Here is a 24,273-nt window from a genome sequence, read left to right as displayed (position 1 = left end):
TGAGATTTTCAAATATGCATAGTAGGTGAGAAGCCTGGTCTTTGCACAAATACTGGTCACAGTGAAATCATAGCCATAGCAAATGTAACCATGCAATATGAAAAACATTGATATTAGGCCATTGAAGCTATCAAGTAGTGGCAATAATTTCTTCTTGCAATTCATATTGTGTTATTTTCCATATAGAGTATTTTGTAAGACAATCATTTACCTTCACTAATTCAACATAGTTGGATTGAGATGCTTACTGAAATTTTTTCCAATTTGTAAATTTAATTGGGATAGTCAATTACTTCCTAATTTTTCAATAAATATTTTAAGTGGTGTGACTTCTTTGTGCATTCCAACAAAGAACCTCAAGTTTTAATTGTTCTACCCATTCTGCTCCATGTTTCCTTACTATGTAATTAAATGTTGCTATCAAACTCAGACATGTAGTTCATTGTAGCTGAAAATGTATTTTCACCACTTCCAAAGGGTATGTTATAAGAACGCAAAATTGCTCCATATAACACAATCGTGATCAATATAATCTATCTAGTTCATATTGCAATTTTTATCTCCAGTATTGATATCTACTTTCAATGTTTGTTGTCTCCCTCTTTCAACACGAATGGGTTGTCTCAATTGTTCTTGAACCTTGGGTGAAATTACATATTTTGCTTTCAAAATGTCTTAAACACCATAAAGGACTGCACTTACTGGGGTCATGTTCAAAATACTTGGCATGAGACCTTTGTAAAGAGAAAAATAGGCTTCAATACGAACCATATGCTGAAAACATCCAACCACACCACTAGGAGCTTCACCTTGTAGCACAATCAATCTAGTTATAATAGTGTCCATGAAAATACATAACATAGTAGCTGTGACTCCTGAGACAACCCCAACTATAAACTTTTCTTTCTAATCAATTATTTTCACATAATTGATTTGATCAATTGCATCAATCATCCCATGAAAATCACCTAGTGTGTTAACACGAAAGGATAATCGATAAAAGATACCATGGTTCCAATTGGAAATCCACCCAATTTTAGTTTTCTCCCACGAACACTGTGCAGGCCCATCAATGAGACATACACCATGATTTTGGACATATTTCATTGATCCCAATTTAATTCGACTTTTTTGATAAGAATGAACCTACTTAAATTTTTTTAACATTTCCCTCCGTTCTCTACCAAAGGAACTCACTGTACGAATTGCTGAGAAACCTCTAGTTGCACAATGAAAGATATACACTTAATCATTCCCATGATATTTGCAGTTAGGTATTGTGGTTCACTTTTACATAGCAAAAAGTATTGATATGAGAAGTATGAACATGCCAGAGAGTGAAGTGGGCTGAGCTAAAAATGAAAAGGTATAACCATTGTTTTTACCCATTGGTATATTAAAGACAAGATCAAGTGATTGCGATGCAATTGATAGCAAGAAGGTGTGTAAATATAAGGGATAATGTGATGAGGAAGACCAATATTTTAGTGTAGTCGCAGTTCTAATACTTAGCACAAGTCACATTTTTAGGTTATAGTTTCATTGTGCATTAAAAGTGTGATCTACGAATTAAGGATTAGGAACTCGTACGCTAATCACAAATATAATCCACAATCTAAGTCACAGATCCCATTTAAAGTCTAAGTCATAAGTTTTATCTCTAGTATAAGTTGAGTTTTGATGATCTAGTGCAGGTCACAAATTTAGGATATAGTGTGACTAAGACATGTAAATGTGATTTGCGACCATGAGAGGGGAAGGTGTTTAGTCCAATCACATATTTGATTTGCAATCTTAGTAACAAATCCTATTAACAATGTGAGTCACCCATACGATTAACATTCTCAAATTGTAACTTTAGAAATGTGACTGGAAATCCAAGAAGGAGGGAGAGAAAACTTGCAGTTTAAATTCATAACTTCATTAGAAACTACAAATGTGGTTTGCGATTTGAATGGTGGATATATTTATTGCTAGTCGTGATTCTGGTCTCTAGTGTCACTGAGATCTAATATTGCAACTTTTGACTAGTAGAGGGAGGAAGTTCATTATATTTGTTAGTCGTATCTATTGATCACAGTGAATCTAAGTGTCATTCAGAATGGTGATTTTCTATGGGAAGAGGGATTCTTTGCAATGTTAAGTATGCATGATTAACATTTATGGAAGCAACTTATTTCCTTGTGAATCATAAGATTAAATGAGAGGAACATGTCTTCAAATTACTAATAAAATGTATTGATATGACTCCACACTGATTCCATCAATGCATCATAGGAATTAAACCAAAAAATAAACATAATTCCTCTAAAACGAATCTACACCGCTTCAAGCCACAAAATCATAACTTAATTATGCAATATCATTCAGGGTCATTTGATGTGGAAATAAAAATAAAAATAAATTAAATTTATAATGGTAAAATGGGTAAATTAATGGTAGAAACCCTTGGCAAAGGAATGGTGGGTGTAGGTTTCAAAGCCACATGGCTAAGTCTAAAAATTGAGAAGAAAATAAGGTGTTTGCATAGGGGTACAATAAAAATAGATAGAGTATGTCAAGGTTGGGTGTAGAGAGGATCAAGAGGATTTGTGTATTAAGGAGATATAGGTACTCATGAGGAGGGTGGTTTGATTGATTAGATTCCAACCAATGATATAAAAGGTGATAGTAGCATGTGAAGGGGGTCACAATTTAAAAGTGTGACTTGGCATTATCACATGCAATGAGGACGATCTTGGTCGCAAATCACATCTACAGATGGCTGTAGACAAGTGAATAGGAACTAGACTTGGAAATTGCGGATTAATGAGGTGTTCTTTACAATGTAAGTTGCAAAGCCGATTTCTAGAGGCAAGATAGACTAGCACTACAAGTTGTGATTATGAATTTTGACTAAGGTGGAAAATACAAGTTTTTCAAGGCCTAAGGTAAAGCCCACTATATCATGTAAACTAAGGTGTGGGTGAAGCTAGGTTGATTCTTGCAACACTATGCCAAAATTTAACCATAGATGAATCATGATGCATCTTATAACCCTATTGACATGATAGTATATGTTCGCATTATGAACTACTCCTAGTGGTATTAAACCTCCTAGCATGATTACAACTTCATCTAAATCCCACACATACAAAAGGAACACATTAGTATATAAAAAAAATATTTTTCACCTGAGTAAATAAACATGGAGGAACAATGTTGCAAGATCCTTTTCAAAATGAATGAATGCAAATGCCATAAACCCTAATGATGAGGATGAAGTAAGATAGGAAAGCACAAGCGATGTGCCTCATGAACATACAACAATTGTACATTCAATGACGGTGAATTTATTAAGGGATTTTGACTAGTTCAAGCCACATGGACACTCGTTAAGACCTAGAAAAGCACAAGGGAACCCAAAATTTAGATATATAGGCTAAAGGTTTTTGGTGTTGTTGTAGTAGCTATAACAATTGGCAAACTAGTAGTAGAATCCAACATCTCTGCCTTATTTTGAATCTTAAACTAAAATAAAGGAAGTATTGAATTAAATACCATGGGTATCGCTTGACTTTCTTGACCATTTATAAATATGTCGTTCATTTGTCTCCATACTTAGGCCCTGTTAGTCTTTAAACACTACATCAAGAATTCACACATGTTAGTCTTTCACAATTATACATAGAACATGACAAAGGGATTATTATATTAAGAAATTTAAAGTGAGTTTATGGTGTTGCTCCATTGCCAACGAGTTGTTTTAGTACCTCAACAAAGTCACTCAAGAAATCACAAGCATTCCTTCACTTTCAGTAGGCCTATTTGGCACCCTTACAAAGTTTCTTGCATCACCTCACTCTTTATTTAATTAATTTTATTTTGCATGCATTTTAGCATAATTTATTAAGGTGTTCATTGTGTTAGGGAGAAAGAGGGATCCTGAATTATTTTAGGGGCAAGAGTTGAGGATGTATCTTGTTTGATAAAAACTAAAATATTTCCTGACTTAGGTTTTCCCTCATGCCCTACTCCTACAACACATCTCAATTGATAGGTGGACCATGAAAGCACACAATGAAATATTCAGGACCATACTAGAAACATAGTTTAGGTTATAGATATAGACCTTACAAATAGATTGGAGTTCCCCACAAAAACCAATTCATACTTTCCTTTCCAAGAAAGCAGGATCATGTAAGAGATACCAGGGAAGAAGTTCAATACTAGAGTCTACACGAGGCTGCCACATGGAGATATTTCATGGATAATCAGATTGTAAAATCCTCCTCTTCAACTGCTTAGAATTAAAAATCAAAAGAAAGATGGGTTAGAATTCATTAGTTTCATATTCCAAAAATAAGAGATCATTACCCTATATCTAATTACAAGTTAGGCTAGGCAAATGGGATTCTAGGGAATTTAAAACAATTCATGGTATAATAAATTCAACAAATAGGGTAGGATGCAAGGGATAGAGATAGCGAGCTAAAATAAAAAGATTCCCTTGAAGAAAATTTCATCAAATCAGACTCAATATTCATTTTTTGCACACTCACATCGACATGAAGAATAAATGCATCAACACAAAAGTAATGATTCATAGAATGATTTTAACATATACCATTACCCGAGAGAATTCCTTGTGGAAAAACAATAATACTTACCTTCATAACAAGGGCATGAGGAAGGAGGTATTTTCTATTGATAAGAGAGCTTGCTAGAAGATACTGCTCAAACCAGGCCACGACATCAACATGAAAACCCTTGAAACCTCTCAAGGGTACACATCCCTTTACATTATTTTTCATATCGAGCACACGAAAGGAATATTCTAGCCAATGATATATATATATATATATATATATATATATATATATATTTTTTTTTTTTTAATTTTTTTAATTTTTTTTTTTATCTTCATAATCAAAATGACAGGGCTTGAAACCTTGTACATTTCTCGAAGATATACAGTCAAACCCTAAATTCAGTACAAGAGAGAAGAAAGGTTGTTTTCTTGTAGAGGAATTGATGTTGGGAACAGGTCCCCTGGAGGTCAATTTTGGGGTTACAAACCAAAGTTTTGGGATAGAAGGCCTGAGGGGAAACGGTTAGATTTGAATTCAAAATGGACTATAAATTACATATGGCCGCCCAACGAAAAATACTTTTCATATTGAGAAATTGTGAGTTGTGTTGTGTGTTGTACATAAACTGCACATTTTTTGAAGAGCTACTTGATTGCCCACTGTTCGATCGATTTTTGGAAACTGTCTACAAAATCACTCGTGATATTACTCTGAGAACAACAACCATGGACGTCGAAGCAATGACAGTCGAGGGAGCTATTCTGGAGGTTGATGTGGTAGCAGAAGGAGTTGCCCTGAACATTGTGCCTGCATATATCCCAACTAAAGTACCAAAGTCGCCACGGTCACCTAGACTAAGGCCTACCTCGACCAAGGAGGGTCCCAAGAACAAGAAGGGCAAGCAAGCCACCCCACCATAGCTGGTGTGCACATCTCCCAAAAAAAACCCATAGAAGGATAAGCTCACCACACAGGAAAATGACAAGACGATTAATTTGTAGCCGAAAGAAGAAGAGATTGAGGATATTCTAATGGATGATGAGGATGTTGGGGTGGAAACGGAGGATGTTGAAATTGATGGGTCTGACCCCATCACTAAGCTGCCTGAGTATGTTCTTCCATGCAGGGGCAAGGCCAAGGTGCCTAAAGACATCGATGAAAGTAAGGTCACCTTACACACACCCATCTTTTTGGACCAAATTGTGTTCGAAGGACAGTGCTTGGGGCATGTCCCCCTTTTGAAATTAGAAGACTGGGATTTAGCGGACACAGAATGGTTTCCTCATCTAGCACCGGACCAACTCATGCACTGCGTGTTCCACAAAACCACTGGAGTAACTGCATTGGAGCTGCGGAAGTGGATGAGAGGTGTGGATAAGGAAGGACTGCTCAACTTGCTATGAGTACCGCATTACAACCGTGCACCCATCACAATGGTGGTAATCAAGCAGATGTTATGCTTGGTACACAATGGGTGTTTGTGTCTAGAGTAGCCAATACCCATCACTAATATGATGATCCATAGGATCACGTGGCTGCCATACATAGGGGAAAATCTGACAATGGCATTTGGTGGGAAGGCTGGCGAGCATGCCCTTGCGAAGGCCATGATTGAAATGTTTAAGTTGGTAAAGAAGCCACGCAGTTACGCCATTTCGAGCATCTGTGACCCTACTATAAAATTGGCAATGCAACTCTTAGAAGGGAAGGTCATGTAAAAGTGTTGTGTAGATAAAGTGACGGCACCACTTGTAGCTTTGGCGGCCCAATGCGTGGAGGGAGTCCAATTCAATTGGGTGTGCTACCTCTAGGGCGAGTTCCTCGCAAACTGCCGCGAGGCATAGGATCTCAGCAATATATTTCACTATGAATGGCTCTTGCTGTCCATAGTACTGGTAGCATGGGAGCTACCCAAAGACATTCAATTTCCTTCGACCACGCCGGTTGTACTAGAGGCAACGAAGTATGTTTCCCTGTGGGTGACTAAGGATCCTCAGAGGATAAAAGACAACAAGATCTTTTGCGCCTTAATGAAGATGAACGTGCATATGGCCATCAACCACAAGCCACGGTTATTGCCTACCAATTTTGACAGGTTGTAGGAGTACGTGGAATTCAAGGCTGACTTCCACCATGTCTCAATATGGGCACGAAAGGAACCTGAGTAGAAGTGGCATGAATTGCCCTATTTGTAAATAGATGACATGATCAGTGCGGTCCTTGATTGCTGGCCGGCAGAGTGGTGCACTGCCTCGGACTTGGCTACGGGATCAAACAAGTTTGCCGCCGAACGCAAGAAGGAAAAAGCCATGCTGAAGATGGAAAAACTGGTTGTGAAGAGGAAAAAGGAGATTAATGACAAGGATAAGGTAGAGCGCACTACTGTGTGGCAGTCGGGTGGGCAGGTAGGAGAAGAGGAGCGCAACTCTAACAGAGGTTAGAGGTCACCTTCACCAGAGATAGAGGAAGAAGAGGACGAATAGAAGGAATAGGGAGGAGTGGACCCGGAGACGACTCCGTTCCATATCAAGTGCACTAGAGGACTAGAAAAGGTAGGGTCGTGGAAGAATTCCAAGGCTAGCAAAGGCGTCTCTGGATCTGATCACCCTGATAGAGGGGGGTTTGAATGATATATGGGATGTAGTGTGGGATGCCATGTGGAACTGCAGCAATAGTTCGAGTAGTAGTAGTAGCAGGCATTCGGGGCCATTCAAATGGGTCTGCGGGAGCTGCAGATCCATGTGTCATAGACTCAGACTAGCACGATGACCACTAGTTTGGCCTTTGGCACCTCAGAAGCCACAAGGATGCTGTGCGCACAGGACCCCCGAGCCATAGTGCTGCTAGATGGAGCATTGACGATGACAACCAAAGCTGACAAGTCCACTATCAGCACCCTCAAGGGAGTGGGAATTAACTTGGCTATGCTTCCTAGCAAGGTGCTTCATCTTCTACAAGATGGAGTAATTGCAGAACTTTGGGCCCGCGAACAACATGCTTTATAGGTGATCAGCGAGAAAAAGGTCAACAACGACTAGTTGGTTGTGCAAAGGGACTCCACTATTCATCTTGTGACAGAACTGACAGATAAGAATCAATGAATAATCAAGGTTGTGGATGAGGCATGCTTAATTGTCCTAGAGTAAGCCATTTCTAAGGCTGAGCTAGTAGATGTGTGGGTTCGAAAACTCATTAAGGGAGTGTGTGACACATACACAGAGTTAGCAAAGGTTCAACTAGAGCTGAACCTCAAAGTTTCAGAGTTATAGTTGAAGGCCCAACCTTCTACTCTGCCAGAAGTCAGGGAGCGGTGCGTGACTATTGTGACAAATGCGATCACAGCAGTAGTGAGTGTAGTGACGGACTGCACAACCCTTTTTGATTAGTCGCTCAAGCTACTCACTAGCCTGTAAGAGGATCCCAATGAGTAGAGTCTAGAGACAGAAGCACGAGAACTACAAAAGCATTATGATGAGGTTAAAGTGATAGCACACATGGTTTCCATCATGCATAGACTAGAAAAGCCGCAAGAGGCCAAGGCATTGAAAGAACAGGTAGACCCAACTCAGTACAAGGAAGTCATGTTGAAGGCTCACTTGAAGACTTGGTTGGATGAGGCCTACGCAATCACGACCACCATCGAAGGCAAGTTGGCTAGTCTGTAGGAGACTTAGCAGAAGCTACAAGCTGATAACACAGGGCCAAGTGACAGAGCAGTTGGTCGAAGAGATGAAGCAGGTGACCACACAGTGTGTCACCAAGGTAGAAGTTGTCCAAATTGAGCTGGGAGGTCTTCGTGACAAGACCTATGCACTAGCCGAGTGACTCGAGGGTGAGTAACCATGTTTGTGTTGGGGGCCTATTGGGAATAGGTCCCCTAGGGGTCAATTTTGTAAAAAGAATGTAAAGTCTCCCAATTTTGTGGTCGCGGAGCAAAAAGATATCTAAATTCAAAAAGGATTTTCCACCCTTAGTTTAGATAGGTTGTGTCACTTTTGGAGATCCGACCTTGGTCCATGGACCATGGGATTGTATAAAAGGGAGAGTCTTTTAGAGTCTAAGGTAGTTCAGTAGTCATAAGCCATTGATTTCATAGGTTTGTGAGAGTTAAGAGTGAGAGTCTTAGTGGAGGAAGAGGCTCTGCATCTAAGAGCATAGAGGCCTAGGGTAGAAGTCCACAGTTGAGTGTGCAGACCCTTGCAGCTGCGTGCGTAGGGCGATTAGAGTCTATATTGAAAATTTGAATCATCAATAAAGAAAAGTGTTCTGAACTTACTGTGTACTTTCCATTTGTTTAGCGTTATTTTACTACTATTATAAATGTTGTGATTATGTTATGTTGAATGCTAAGTTTCAGATATCATGTTAGCGAAAATATATTTTTCCATCTGTTGCATGAACGCAAGTAATAATATATGTTTACACGAGGATACACTTACTTTTATGGTAAATTTGGCTAATACCTAAGACAATTTGGGACAAAGTCAGTAACCTAGTTATAGAGGCACGTAAGTGCTTGAATCATCATCTAGGGTTGTGCGAAGGGCAATCGGGTACCTTCGCAGAGGTTCTAAAAGACAGAATAGGAAGTACATCGATAATCCCTAAAGGCTTATCGATTTGCATGAAGATAGAAGTAAGGGTATGTTAAAGATCCATTTGGGCACATCAACCCAACTTACAGATTGATACTATTAGGGCCCATCAACCCCTAATGTAGTTGTTACATTCTCTAAAGAATCTAAACATCAGAATGCCTCACTTCCCAAGAAGTTCCATCACTAAAAACATCAAGAAACTACCTCTAAGAAGATCAGCACAGGCAGGCCTTCATTAGGGTGCGCTGCAATGTAAACCATACACTGTCAGGGTGCCATGCAGCACACTTGGTCCCTCTTTGGCCCGAACTGGGTGAATTTGAGTGAATTTCTATGAGGGTTTGATAGATTCCTTATCCATTGGATGCCTCTAGAAGTTTCTCAAGGCTATCCACTCCTTTGAGTTCGTATTTGGATGAGGAAGGGAGTTAAGGAACATCAATCCCCTTATCCCTTCTTCCATGGAACTGAATTCTAAATTTGGGAGGGCATTCATTATCACCATTCATGGCATAACTTCCTTCATTCACCTATCAAAAGACTTCTCATCTAAGTGATCAGGGGCTAGAAATTATTGAATTGTAGGGAGACGCTATTGGTATGAGATTTCAGTTGATTGTAAGTGTTGGAATGATGTCAAAGTGTCTTTCTTGTTGTGAGGAGAGGATGGTATTGAACTAGAGGAGTGATGCTAAATTAGGCAAATTGGGTTATAACTCTTCCTTTCACTAATAAAGTGTTCAAAGCTTTTTCCATATGCTTGTATTGTCTTTTGATGCTTTCATATGCTTATCATGTACTTGATTCCATGCTATGTTTAATCAATAGATAATTATCATATGCTTTGATGGGTTCTTGTTTCTATCTGTGTGCAAGTACTTCTCAAGCAGCTTAAGTACGGGAAGGAGCAACATAATCGGTCAAGGGAGATAAGGAACAAGCACAAGCTACAAGTAGGTTCTCTATTCTTTTATTTTATCTATTGTTTATAGAAAAGGTAGAATGCTTTGTACTGTTGTTTCTAGACTAAGCTACTAGTCTAGAGGGTTGGGCGTTTATCCAAGAACACTAAAACTTCCAAAAACAAATTGGTGACTCCACTGGGGAGTGAACATCCATCTTAGTAGCTTATCAATCTCTTAAGACATTTCTACATACTGTACTTATGGTTGTTGATTGGATTTCAGTCTTCTTTAGTTGAAAATTGAGTCGAAATTGTGTCAAAATTGCCTTCAGAATGGCTTACTTTCACCAGCGCAGTCCAATGAAGGACACAGTGCGTTGTAGTGCACTTCCAACAAAGATCCAATGCGATTCAGTGCACTGTCTCTATCTGCTGCCTGCGCTGATCCCTTGAGGGTCAGTTTCCAATCAAGGAACTGAAAGTTTTTGCCAATTTCCTCTTGTTTGAATGAGTTGCTGAATGTCAATGATGTCATGTCTCAGAAAATAGGTTTTCATCTCCTTAGCTAGCCCTGTTTTGATTAGATTGATTAATTTTTCTTTAATGTTTTCTTTGTCATTATTAGTCTATAGTCAAAGTTAGTTTTGATCGATTGATCTTTAGTGAAGGAAAGTGTCGTAAAATCGTCTTTTCCTTGGAAAGTTGAATTGTCGTCAAATTTTCATTCATGAAAGATCGATTGGTTGATATGTACATATGATTAGTATTTTCGTTGAAAGTTTTGTAATTCCTCATTTCTTTGAAAATTAAAGTGTCGTGGAGTCTTCCTTTCCTTGAAAAGAAATTGTCGCAAAATCGTCATTTTTATGAAAAGGGTTTGCTGATTGTTTGTGCATTAGTTTTCCTTTTTGAATCATTCACATTAAGGGAAATTGAAAAGAAATACATGCATCTTGCATTGAAAATAATTTGTGTATGCTGAAAGGAATAGTGTAGGGAATTTGCATTTAGATTGTGCTTTGCTCTTTGATCAAAAGAAATATGATTTCTCTATCCCTAAGTAGCTAGGATTTTCATTGTTAAAACTGAATGGAAAGAATGGTTATCATGATAGTTGCATTCCAAGGAATTTCAGAATACATTACGTGGTGAACTTGAAAGACAAATTCCTAAGCAAGATCAACTTAAAATAAACATTAATTTACCTAATAGAGCATTGTCATTAACAAAACATTTAGTGGTTCTAGGCTAGAGACGTGTTTCGACGTCATTAAACCAAGCAACTGTCGCTAACTTGTCTAGAATACATCCCGAGTGTGATACCTCATTCCAGTACGTGAGTATATCGTAGCTTGTCCATTGACCTTCGGGTATATAGGGTGGTGTTACAGTACGTAAAGTATATGGGAATGATCTCACTGTGCGGTTTTGCATTAGACAACACTTATACGGATTGGGCCTCCATGTAATTTTAGGTATATATGGGAGGACAACACTAGGTTGCTATCCATCTTGAGGTAACCGAGTCGGCCACCTTGTACACTGTGATACATCAAACATAGCATTTGGGGAGATTTCCTGCCCGTACTTCTTGGTTCGCCAGGAGGTATTCTGTAGTTCATAGTTGCTTGGTAAACCTTTTGCCTAGATTATCCCTCTTTTGTTTTGTTATGTTACTTTGATTAAAATAAATTTAATTGACCACAGATAACATCCTCCATGCTCACTCCTTAGTTGATCTTAGGTTGAAACATATGGCAACAAATCCGAAGTCCATCGATCAAGGAATTCCTTTTGATGGGAATCCTAGTCCTTTTCCTCCTTTTGGAAATATCGATGCCCCATATATGGCTACATTGTCCCTTACAGGATTTACCATTAGCTTGCCAGTATGGTTGTTTTCAACCTCCTTGGTTCAAAATGTTGTGATTTCTCCGCAATTGAGTATTCCTCGAACTGGAAAAAATCAACCTCCAGTTGATCCTAAACTTGACCCTTTGCTTTCTTCCTCGGTTGTTTCTTCCTCCCCTTCTTCCTCTTCGCTTGGTGAAAGTATTGGTACTAGTAACCAGGTGGATAAGAAGAAGAAGAAAGGGAAGAAGAAGAAGAAGCAAATTCAGCAGAGGGAAAACCAAGCAACCATTGCTTTGAATGCAACATCTAATGAGAAACCGCCCGTCAAGCCTTAAAAAGTTCAATATCCATGAAAACTTTGTGCGGGAGACCATCTTCTTCGAAATTGTCTTGATATTCCTCAGATCTTAGAAGAATGGTCTTCCTGTTCACATCATCGTGTGTCACCAACATCTCGAGATCATGTTGGTGACACACCATCAACTAGTGGTTGTAAAGTTCATGGAAATAAGGGTAAAGTTAAGCTTCCCTGTAGGTTATGTGACGCAAATCACTCCATTCACCTTTGTCCCTATCTGGATGAAGTCAAAAAAGTGTTGGATAACCGTCTTGCTTCACCGCAGTGATTTCCATCTGGTTACAGGAGACTATCCCTTAATCCTTCACTAGTTGATGAATTTACTAACTCAAATCAACCATCAGTCAAACCAATTCTCTCTAAAAGTGAATCCTCTGAGTCTATACCTGACCCAAATCAATAGGTCGAGGTAACAGTTGACCCGATTTCACCTTCAGCTAATCATACCTTTCTCGAAGAGAGTGAAAATGATACCAATTAGGTTCTTTTCATTTTTTCAGATTCTAATGAGATTGGCAAAAGTCCTCCTATTCCATAAAGACAGGAGGAAAATCCTCCTGCTCTCTTAGCTCAAGTGGTTAATCCTCCCATTTCTACAGTACCCCCTCCAAGTAGTCTAATCACTTCCTTTGATTGGAATCGACTGACAGGATTTCATCTTCCTTCTTATGTGCCCTTCCAGATCATAGTACAAGTTTGTAATATGATTGTACCTGACACTATTATATATGAAGGTGCATCAGTGAGTATCCTTTCCTCAAATGCTTGGCAAGCGCTCGGTTTGCCGCCGCTTGTGATAGTTACCCAAAATTTATTAGGTTTTAACAGAGGAACCAGTAAACCATTAGGGATCCTCCCTCAGTTACCTATTACTTTGGGAGGAAAAATCATTTATTTGAATGTGATGGTAGTCCCAGGCTCTTCAGATTACAATTTACTTCTTGGGCGCGACTATGTTTATGACATGGGAGCTATTGTTTCAACACTCTTTCGAGTGATTTGTTTCCCACATGAAGGCAGAATTATCATCGTTGACCAGCTTTAATTTTCCGATCCAAATATGGCTCCTAGTCAACCATCTTCCCTAAATGGTCCTTTTGTACCAATGGTATCGTCCCTACCACGGGTTAATTATGTGGCAACCCGTTCCATACCTACATCAACTGACGATCAATTCAGTGATGTTGTACATCATGTACTGGGGGCATTGGAACCAAATATCTCCTTCATGACCTCTTATGAGTTGTGATCAAAATTTAAGGAGAGTTCCTTGTCATGTGTCAACCTTGTTAACAAATGAAACAAAGGGTATGAGGATAGTTCTTTTACTATGTCAACCTCGTTAAAAAATTAAACAGGCCCATGAGGATAGTTCTTTTACTGTGTCAAACTCACTAAAAAAATGAAACAACCCCCATGAGGATAGTTCTTTTACTATGTCAACCTCGTTAAAAAATGAAATAGGCCAATGAGGATAGTTCCTTGTCTTGTGTCGACCTCGTTAAAAAATTAAATAAGGAGTATGAGCATAGTTCCTTGTTTTGTGTCAAGGTCATTAAAAAATGCAACAAGGAATATGAGCATAGTTCCAAGTCGAGTCTTTGATTAGATCTTGTAAAATCCTAGTCGAGTCTTTCACTTGATATCGTAAAAGAAACTTCATTCCATCCACCTGATAGCCATGAGTAGTCTACTTAGGTGAACGTAATGAAGCTTGGGGGGCATGCACTTAGTGGTAAAGTTAAGTTTCACTGTAGGTTATGTGAAGGTAATCACCCCATTCACCTTTGTCCCTATCTGGACAAAGCCAAAAAGGTGTTGGATAACCGTCTTGATTCACCACAGCGACTTCCATCTGGTTACAAGAGACTCTCCCTTTCATCATGTTGGGGGCATGTAAACCAATCTCAAGCATAGTTTTTTGTTTTAAGCTTGTGTAAAAATGAAACTGAATCCAAGCATAGTTCCCTATGGTTCAAGCTTGTGTAAAAATGAAACCATTTCCATTTTAACCCTCGTGATTTCCATTCTATCAGCCTCTTTAGTCAGATGAGCCTTGGTTGTTTCCATCCCATCACCACCATTCCTTTGGCTGATCATACACTTTCACTTGGTTGTTTTACCTTTTTTGAGGAACAATTGCAATGAGTGGTCTTATTAGCCAGCCTCTTCACATAAATCAACATGTTTTGAGAAGTTCCAACATCACCGAAACCAGTTGCTACCCTAGACATCACTCATTCCTCAAAATTGAGTCCTCTTTAAGCTCTTTTATACTCTCTAAATATGAAGGATTGCCGAGTGTTTGTCCTTTCCAGCTCGTTAACGGATTGGAAAAGATATCTCTCTTGTATTATTTTACGCTTTTTCAGACTTGAGAGATTAATCTACGAAAAATAACTTTTGGAGTTTCCTTTTCGTCCCTTTTAAAAATATCTAAACATGAAAAGGACCAAGTTATCTTTGTCGTTAAACTCGTTAAAAACATCAAATAGCGACAAACTTGTCCATCTAGACAAGACCGAGTTTCACCTTTTCTAGACTCGTTAAAGCATCAAATAGCGATGGATTTGCTCGAAGGGTGAAATTATACAAAAAGAATATGTTATCCTCCTCAAGCTTGATAAAAATAAAGAGGTACTGGTCAGCAATGACTGGGGAAAATGGGAAAAGGCTGAGAAAACTTTATGGTAGCAAGTCACTCTTGAACATGACACTTTCACCTCATCATCGTGACTATGTGGGTTGGGTCATTTAGCTTGATGGTTATCACACTATTGGTCTATCATACCATCCATTACTTTGTTTTGGGTCATTGCTATCAATTCATCTTAGTGTCAGTGACATGTTCAAGAGAAGTCATTTAGTTCAAACTTCATCCTTTGTAATACCGTAAACCTTCATTTTCATGACTGCCATTCATGAACTTTATGTCGTCAATCGATTTTTCATCTCCAAAATCATTTATCTTGTTTCATGTTGTTGATGTGGGATACATCAAGGCCCTCCTGCGATGAGTCGCTTCTTGTCATCATCAGCTCATTATCCAAGAAGTTGACTTAGAAACACCCCTCAGTACCTTGAGGCTTGCATACATCAATGGCAGGTTTCTCGCTTCCGACGATAGGTTGACATCATTGGCCTTCGACTCAAAGACTTTGTATGGTGTTTGACATCAAATAATTTATTCACACCATGTGAAATGTACTGTAGTACCTTGAGGGTCATTATCATTATCATTGATTCCTCTCACATCTATTAACGACTTACATCATTGGCTGGTAATCAGACGATGTATTCCCATGTTCGACTTCAAATCATCTATTCACATGGTTATACTTGTACTTGAGTGAAATATTGAACAAGATTGAAGACCCCAGATCTAGTTTCATCCATCCGGGTTGCGATATTTTCAGGAATGCTAAATCAAATGTACAATGGCCTTACATTCATGGTCATCCATTCATGGGTCTATATCTATAGACAACTATATTTGTACATGTAATGAAAGTTTATAAGTTGAGCATGGGTATGCCTTCCCTCAGCTAGTTCATGAGAAAAATCAAAATATCATGATATATGTATTGTAATTATGCAGGTCACGTTCCGTTTCAAAACCTCCTCTCCTCGTGATAAAGCATTTCACTCGACATATATATTTACAGCTTCATGCTTTAGGGGAAAACTGTTACTATCCATTTGGGCACATCAACCCCAACTTACAGATCGATACTATTAGGGCCCATCAACACCTAATGCAGTTGTTACATACTATAAAGAAGTTAAACATCAGAATGGCTCACTTCCCAAGAAGTTCCATCACTAAAAACATCCAGAAACTGCCTCTAAGAAGATCAATGCAGGTAGGCCTTCATTAGGGTGTGCTGCAATGCAAACCATACACTTTCAGGGTGCTATGTAGCACACTTGGTCCCTCTTTGGCTTGTGTTGGGCGAATTTGAGCAAATTTCCATGAGGGTTTGAAAGATTCCTTATCCATTGGATGCCTCTAGAAGTTTCTCAAGGCTATCCACTCCTTTGAGTTCTTATTTGGATGAGGAAGGGAGTTAAGGAACATCAATCACCTTATCCCTTCTTCCATGGAACTGAATTCTAAATTTGGGAGGGCATTCATTATCACCATTCATGGCATAAATTCATTCATTCACCTATAAAAAGACCACTCATCTAAGTGATCAGGGGCTGGAAATTATTGAATTGTAGGGAGATGCGTTGGTATGAGATTTGAGTTGATTGTAAGTGTTGTAATGATGTCAAAGTGTCTTGCTTGTTGTGAGGAGAGGACGAGATTGAACTAGAGGAGTGATGTTGAATCAGGAAAATTGGATTGTAACTCTTCCTTTCACTAATAAAGTGTTCAAAGCTTTTTCCATATGCTTGTATTGTCTTTTGATGCTTTCATATGCTTATCATATACTTGATTCCATGCTATGTTTAATCAATAGATCATTATCATATGCTATGATGGGTTCTTATTTCTGTCTACGTGCATGTACTTCTCAAGTAGCTTAAGTGGGGGAAGGAGCAACATAATTGGTCAAGGGAGATAAGGAACAAGCGGAAGCTACAAGTTGGTTCTCTGTTCTCTTATTTTATCTATTGTTTATAGAAACGGTAGAGAATGATTTGTACCATTGTTTCTAGACTAAGCTACTAGTCTAGATTCATTTGGGCACATCAACCCCAACTTACAGATCGATACTATTAGGGCCCATCATCCCCTAATGCAGTTGTTACATGCTCTAAATAAGTTAAACATCAGAATGCCTCACTTCCCAAGAAGTTCCATCACTAAAAACATCCAGAAACTGCCTCTAAGAAGATCAACACAGGTAGGCCTTCATTAGGGTGCGCTGCAATGCAAACCATACACTATCAGGGTGCTATGCAATGCACTTGGTCCCTCTTTGGCCTGCGCTGGGCGAATTGGAGTGAATTTCTGTGAGGGTTTGAAATATTCCTTATCCATTGGATGCCTCTAGAAGTTTCTCAAGGCTATCCACTCCTTTGAGTTCGTATTTGGATGAGGAAGGGAGTTAAGGAACATCAATCTCCTTATCCCTTCTTCCATGGAACTGAATTCTAAATTTGGGAGGGCATTCATTATCACAATTCATGGCATAACTTCCTTCATTCACCTATAAAAAGATCACTCATCTAAGTGATTAGGGGCTGGAAATTATTGAATTGTAGGGAGATGCTGTTGGTAAGAGATTTGAGTTGATTGTAAGCATTGTAATGATGCCAAAGTGTCTTGCTTGTTGTGAGGAGAGGATGGGATTGAACTGGAGGAGTGATACTGAATCAGGCAAATTGGGTTGTAACTCTTCCTTTCACTAAAAAAGTGTTCAAATCTTTTTCCATATGCTTGTATTGTCTTTTGATGCTTTCATATGCTTATCATGTACTTGATTCCATGCTATGTTAAATCAATAGATCATTATCATATGCTTTGATGGGTTCTTGTTTCTGTCTGTGTACAGGTACTTCTCAAGCGGCTTAAGTATGGGAAGGAGCAACAAAATCGGTCAAGGGAGATAAGGAACAGGCGGAAGCTACAAGTAGGTTCTCTATTCTCTTATTTTATTTATTGTTTATAGAAAAGGTAGAGAATGTTTTGTATTAATGTTTCTAGACTAAGCTACTAGTCTATAGGGTTAAGCGTTTATCCAAGAACACTAAAAATTCCCAAAACAAGGTATAAAATCGAAATCACGACTATCTCAAGGTGCGGAAACATGGTTCCTACATCCCCCATACTACTTCAGGTGAGACTTCAGTCTACGCTCCGTAGATTGATGCCGAAAGGGCCAGTAGTGTAGGTATTTGCTTGGCTGCTTAATGTTGAACCTAGGTCAGGGCCCATCAAGCCAACAATTGACCAGAATGAACTCTTCCATATGATGATCGACTTTATATTGATATTGAAGATGTTGAATTTTTTTTAAAAATGAGCTTACATCCAGTGATATAGTGCTGAGAGGAAAATCTTGTGGAGAAACCCTACTTTGACCTAATTATGAAATATTATCAAAATCATGAGAACCTGAAATAACCATCAGTGAAGTTTGAAGTTCCTCACTGTCCCAATAAGTCCCAAGACCTTTAGATGTTAGAAGATCATATTTAAAGGGTTCAATTAGATTAACAATTGTATGCAACTAGTTGTCATTAGAAAGAACATTACTAATAGGATGGTAGCTGTTTGGATCACTGGCTTGATCAGATGTTTCAACATCACCAAATAGATTATTCAAGACATAAGATTCTTATTGCCTCATAAATGAAAATGAATCAATTCGAGGGATTTCATAGATGACCTAAATAGAAAAATTAACTCCTTCTAATGCTGGAGATTGTAAATTACAAGAAAGATGTGTAATTTTTCCATTATTTTCCTCTTTTGAAGATGAAGCCTTATTGCCTTGTGCTTGTTTAAGATCCAATCGTTTAGAATGAAGGTCTGAAGGACTTAAATAATTTTAAATAGTAGCAGATTCGTTACACAAGTTAGGAAACACAAGAGTAGTTAGTTGAGGAAGAAGAAGCATCAATTCCCATAAGAAATTCTTCTATAATTAAATCAGATTCTAGATCTAAGTTTTATACACCTACATCTTCTTGATAAGTCAACCAATCAAAATATGGAAATAAAAATCAATCATTATCTATATTAGCGAGATCATTATCAACAGGATGATGATTGCAAGAGCCACTAGTTTGATTATGAATTTTTATTTTGCTAGATTGATAAGTTAAAACATGAGATTCTTCATTGGCTGTGAGTGGCGAGCCATAGCTGAAGGGTTTTCATGAATGACTTGAGTGAGGGAATCATCATCTCGACATGTTGCAATTTGGGAATCAGAAGAGACATGGGATGCATTTCCATTCTTTCCTTCCTCTAGATGTAAGACACAACCACCTTATACCTGATTGCTACCTAGCCTAGTTTTTCATAGTGCTAGACCTGCTAACATTCAAAGGGCTTTCCTCGATATGTCATCCCAATTAGACCTCACACTGTTTAGGATAGGAACCCCATACAGAATACATCCTGGTTACCATTTTCGTAAATGTTTTCCTTGGCTCTAACTGTCAAAAAGAGATAGGAACACATATGTCCCTTCAAAAAGCAAGTGAGTGTGCCTTGTGAGTGTTTGGTTGTAGGTGTGCCGAGGTTCTTATATTGCAGAGGAAAAATAAAGTGAGCCTTTAAGAGAGAGGTAGTAGCACCACTCTAGTAGAAACACAAAAAAACCAACGATATCCGTCTAACATCAAGAAGAATAGTCCACAAAGATACAGTGAGCATTGTGACCATTACAACACATTCTCAATATGATAAGAACTAAAGTAACTGAAATAATTCAACTACTTTAGTACATGTGAAAACAAACATGAACCATAAAAATTACAAAATAGTCTTACAAATATTCATAATCCATGCATGAAGAATGTGTCGGCCATCAGGATTCATATATTAAGTAAAAGTCCCAGGACACATGTATACAACGAACACCATTAGCTCCAATAGTGGAGCATTGGAGCCACTACTTTCTCCCCAAAAGAACTAGCTTGTCTCTCTAATGCCTTGTGGGAGGATCCAAGGTGAAAATTCCTTTTCTTGTACAATGAGGGTGTATATATAACCAATGGGGTGATCCTTCACCTCCTTTGTGACTCTTTGACTACCCTCATGACTGTTTGAATTCTCTATGACTTTTCAACTTTTACATGATTCTTCATATTTTGTACATGTCCTTTGGACTTCCACTTTACAATACATTTTGAATAAGAATTTACATTATCAACAAAATGATGTGGCATATGATGACTCATGACATGGAAATGTCAAGCCATTCTTGCTACTTCTTGTTGTATGTCTTCTTGAGAATGATCTATTTTCCACCTCCATATGGCTTAGAGATGAGGAGTCTTCAGTGTTATTAGGTCTTGAGTTGTAGTCACAAATTGATGAACCTTTACTTTCTGCTGATCAATCAGCTTGCATATTCAACTACAAAGGTGTCTTATAGAATGTTCTCCTTCTCCATCTCCTTCTTCATCATCATGTCATAGTATGATAGAGTACTTGCATCTGCAATTCACTCATGAAAAGATGACATCAGTCTAATAAACCCCTAGTCTAAGATGTTGCATGATGATCCACTGACTGAGCTAGAATCGAGTGGCAAGCTGAGGGAGAGACTCAGTGACTGTGCAATTTCACAGCTTAGGCAGTCAAGGGTCAAGTCTAAGCCTTGATACTGTGTAATGCACATTTCAGGCTATAATGGGTTTGACGATTGTGTAGTTGGGGAGCTCAAGGAGCTAGCATGAGGGCTTGATGGTTGAAGTTTCCCATTGCGCGGTGCTAGAAGGATAGGGAGGCTAGGTGATTGTGAAATTGTATAGTTCAAGAGCTCAAGGGCTAGGCTTGAGGACTGAGACTGTCTAATGCGCAGTTCAAGCCTGACTAAAGGGAAGGATTGCATAGTTTTGGAGCTCAGTGGTCAGGCTTGAGAACTAAGACTACTTAGTGTGCATTTTTGAGAGGTACGAATTTTGCATTGTGTAGTTCCAAGAGGTAGGATGGATACTTGAGGGCTAAGACTATGCAATGCGTAGTCGAGGAAGGTTGGGAGAGGCTACGTTGCCCGATTAGGAAGTTTTCTAGATTTGACTAAGTGTAGGATTCATAAAGCTAATGTGAATAGTAAAAAAACTTGATTGTGATCACACACTTATAACACTTGAAAAAAAACATAGATTACCCATAACACATGAACAACACACTTCCGTTAGTGTGCCAACTTTGTGACGAATTACACTAAGTGCGACACAAAAAATACTCTTTGCACCGACCATGATGACAATTGTGTGATAGTACTTGAAACATTTGGAAACAGTGTGAAACATGTTTAAATGGTAATACCAACTCATTTATGAAAATATTACCCCTTGGAGCCACCAAAACTAGTTTTTATACAATGTGCGACACTTGACATGCAAAAATATGACACTCTGATTTTCTTGAAAACGAGACCAAAACACTTAGAGAAAACACATGCAATCAGTCTTAATGCTTGCGACCATAGTATGAAAGGTAATAGTAGGCTCTAAAATTTGGGTGTAGGCCAAAATTTTGGAGGATATTGTAGCAGCAACAACACTTGGTGATACACTGGTAGAATTCCATCTTCTCTGTCTGGGTTGTGTTATCACCCAGGTTGTTCCCTATGACTCCCAAGGGAATATGGCCGGGGTAACCACTAACCAATCTTTGGATTACAACTTCTAGCCAGGCTGTAATCAGAGAGGGCTCTCTCTTTATGATTTGTTTTTGTTCTGATAGTATTTTAGGCTAGCTATGATGTTCAAGGTTTTGTTTTTGGAATGTGTTTGGTGATGATTCCAGTCAATATATATAGGTGCTTACTAGCATGTCTTAGTCCATTGGGCATGGAGTCAGTGGTCCTTTAGTTGGCTTGATGTGCTGTGTGATAATGAAGTGATGCTGCAGAGCCAGATTAGTGTCTGAGAAACAAATTTTTTGAAATGGTGACTGAATGTGGTGTATCCAGTTTAAGCAAGAAAATTAAGAATCTTATAATAAAGTGCTAAAGAAAGACAATGAGAATATTAATCTGGAAGCAATGAAGAATTTCTAGATAACATTCATACCTATAGAATTAATAGAAACATGAGCAATTAAGAATTCATGTCCATGGTTAATTCTGAAGACAAACATTTACAACAGTAAAAATTGAGTGCAAGGTGTAATAAAACAAATCCTGCACTATTCTTTTTCTCTACTGCTAGTTTAGTGTAACATGAGTATGATTTAATAAACATAAGAAGACAATAACAGAGATTGAGGAAAACTTGTTATTTCATCAGGCAGCACAGGAATTCTGCATCAGCACACATAGCATCATCCAGACATCAAATATTTCAAGAAATCACTGAGCTGGTCCAGCCCTTTGTATTAGATAAACTGAAAGCATACAATAGATTTGCCTTAGAGTCAAAATCACCAACACCTAATGCGTTGCCAAGGGGGGTATATATACAAAATTTACATAAGAAAAATATCCGAGAATGAGTTAATGGCTCATTTATGTTATGCCAACTCTTGGAGCTTTGTAGCTGAGAGAGTTAATGCTGAAATAACTCTTTAGAGCCTTAGCTGTCAAAAATAGTCAGAAGCAGTTGGTTTGGCGGCTGTTGGAGTCAGCTGAGGATACGCTGTCAAAATTTGCGTATTGTCTTATCCCTTAGGCTAGCTGTCATTGTCCATGTGCTGAGTCACCTTTCAGCTGCCTTTAATGCTAACCTTTTTCTGCTATTTGTTTTGTAGTGACCTGGAGATGGCAGTGGCCGAACAACTGAGGCTACCGTGGCAAAATCTGAAGCATTGCTTGCCACCAATCCTCCTTAGGCATTTGATGTCTCCGAATCTTTATCAAGGTCTCATCGACTTCTGTATATCTATAAAAGTTAGGAGGAATTTCAAAAAGATGATTTACCTCATTTTCAATGAAGAACAGGCCTTCAAGTTTATCATATAAGCTCTGTCCCATGGGAGGCACTGTTTGCTCAGATGTACTGCCAGATGCAGTAATCTGATTTTCAATATAGGTTGCCATTCTGTTGGCAAATTGATCTCGGGAGATCAGTCTTCCTGCACCGCTTAGGAGGCTGGGCAGTCCCTTTGCTTGCAGCACTGCCATCTTGACTTTATATTCCTCCACATCAGCTTGTATCTCATAGCACTTCCTCTCCACAGTTTGTACATAGTTCCTGAGAGTTAGTACCTTCTTAGCAGTGAGGACAGCCTCTGTTCTGTTGACAATGCCTATGGCTGCCAGTTCCTCCTTTTCCTGCCTGTTCAGGAAGTCTATCATTCTGTTGGCCTGTTCAGGTCTGTCTCCCAGTAATGTTTTGGCCTTATGAATTTCTGCTTGTGCTTGGCCCATTAAGTCCATCTGCTCATGTATTGTTTTGATTGACCTCCATTGTTGAGTGATGGATTGGCCAATTTTGGCCCATAGAATTCTTTTTATATCAGCCATGGCAGTTTCTAGATTTAGCTCCTTCTCTAAGGCCTTTATCTTGTCTTTTAGGGCCTTTATTTCTCTGCCCTATTCTGCTACAGTTACTTTTGATTTGTCATACTTGGCATCCAGTTCTGCCAATTTTTCCTTGGCCTTCTTTATCTCATTTTCCTAGAGCTCCATTTCCTTGATGGCCTTAGTCAATTCTTCTACACTTGTGCTGGCATCTGGAGCTGTTGTTGTTCCTGCTGCTTCTTTTGTGGGGGCCACTGCTGCCCCTGTAGTTGTTGCTGTTGTTGAAGTAGTTTGAGGAGCTTGGGATGTGGACTCTCCCTGTTTATCTTGTAATGCTCCTTCCAGCTCTTTCTCCAAATCTAGGACCCTCTGGTTTAGCTGCATTATGAGGTCCACTTGGTCATCAACCTGTTTTTCATTTTGTAGCTCTGTTGTTTGAGGGTGCTCTGTGGGAAGCAGCTTTAACCTTTTCTTTAATGCATTTAGGTCATCTTCTTTCTTCTTCAGAAGGGCCTTTACACCCTTTGGATCACTAGGATCATGTCCTAGATCAATAATGATGTCCTCAAGTGACTTTATTCTATTGTCTTTGGCTAGGGAGGACATTCTCTCAAAAACCAACTGTGTGTTGGTATTTTTCAGGGACTCCTTTAGCTCATGGGCAATGGTTGCCCTCTCCACCAAGGTTGCATAAACCATCTCTCCAGCTTGCTTGTGGAGTTCAATTTGGTCCATGGGATGGATGTCTTTGGCCATGACCTCCACCCTTGTCTTCACAAAATCTGCAGCTGACTTAGGCTACGGTATTGTAGGCTTAAAGTGACTGAGGATGATTTTTTCCTCTTTAATGTCATATACAGACATTAGCCTTTCTTGCTGGGCTGGTGTTGCA

The 24,273-nt window shown here is 38.8% G+C and overlaps 1 pseudogene; it reads right to left on the bottom strand.

The window, feature by feature from the left end:
- Positions 1-316: 316 nt before the first annotated feature.
- LOC149142302 (putative mitochondrial adenine nucleotide transporter BTL3) lies at positions 317-1,088 on the bottom strand (annotated as a pseudogene).
- Positions 1,089-24,273: the final 23,185 nt, after the last annotated feature.

The sequence above is a fragment of the Pinus tabuliformis genome, chromosome X (assembly GCF_031772625.1).
Source record: "Pinus tabuliformis cultivar Carrire ecotype Pingquan chromosome X, CPIR1, whole genome shotgun sequence".
NCBI lineage: Eukaryota > Viridiplantae > Streptophyta > Pinopsida > Pinales > Pinaceae > Pinus > Pinus tabuliformis.
The sequence above is the reverse complement of the archived record's forward strand: the minus strand, read 5'-3'. Positions and strand labels throughout refer to the sequence as shown.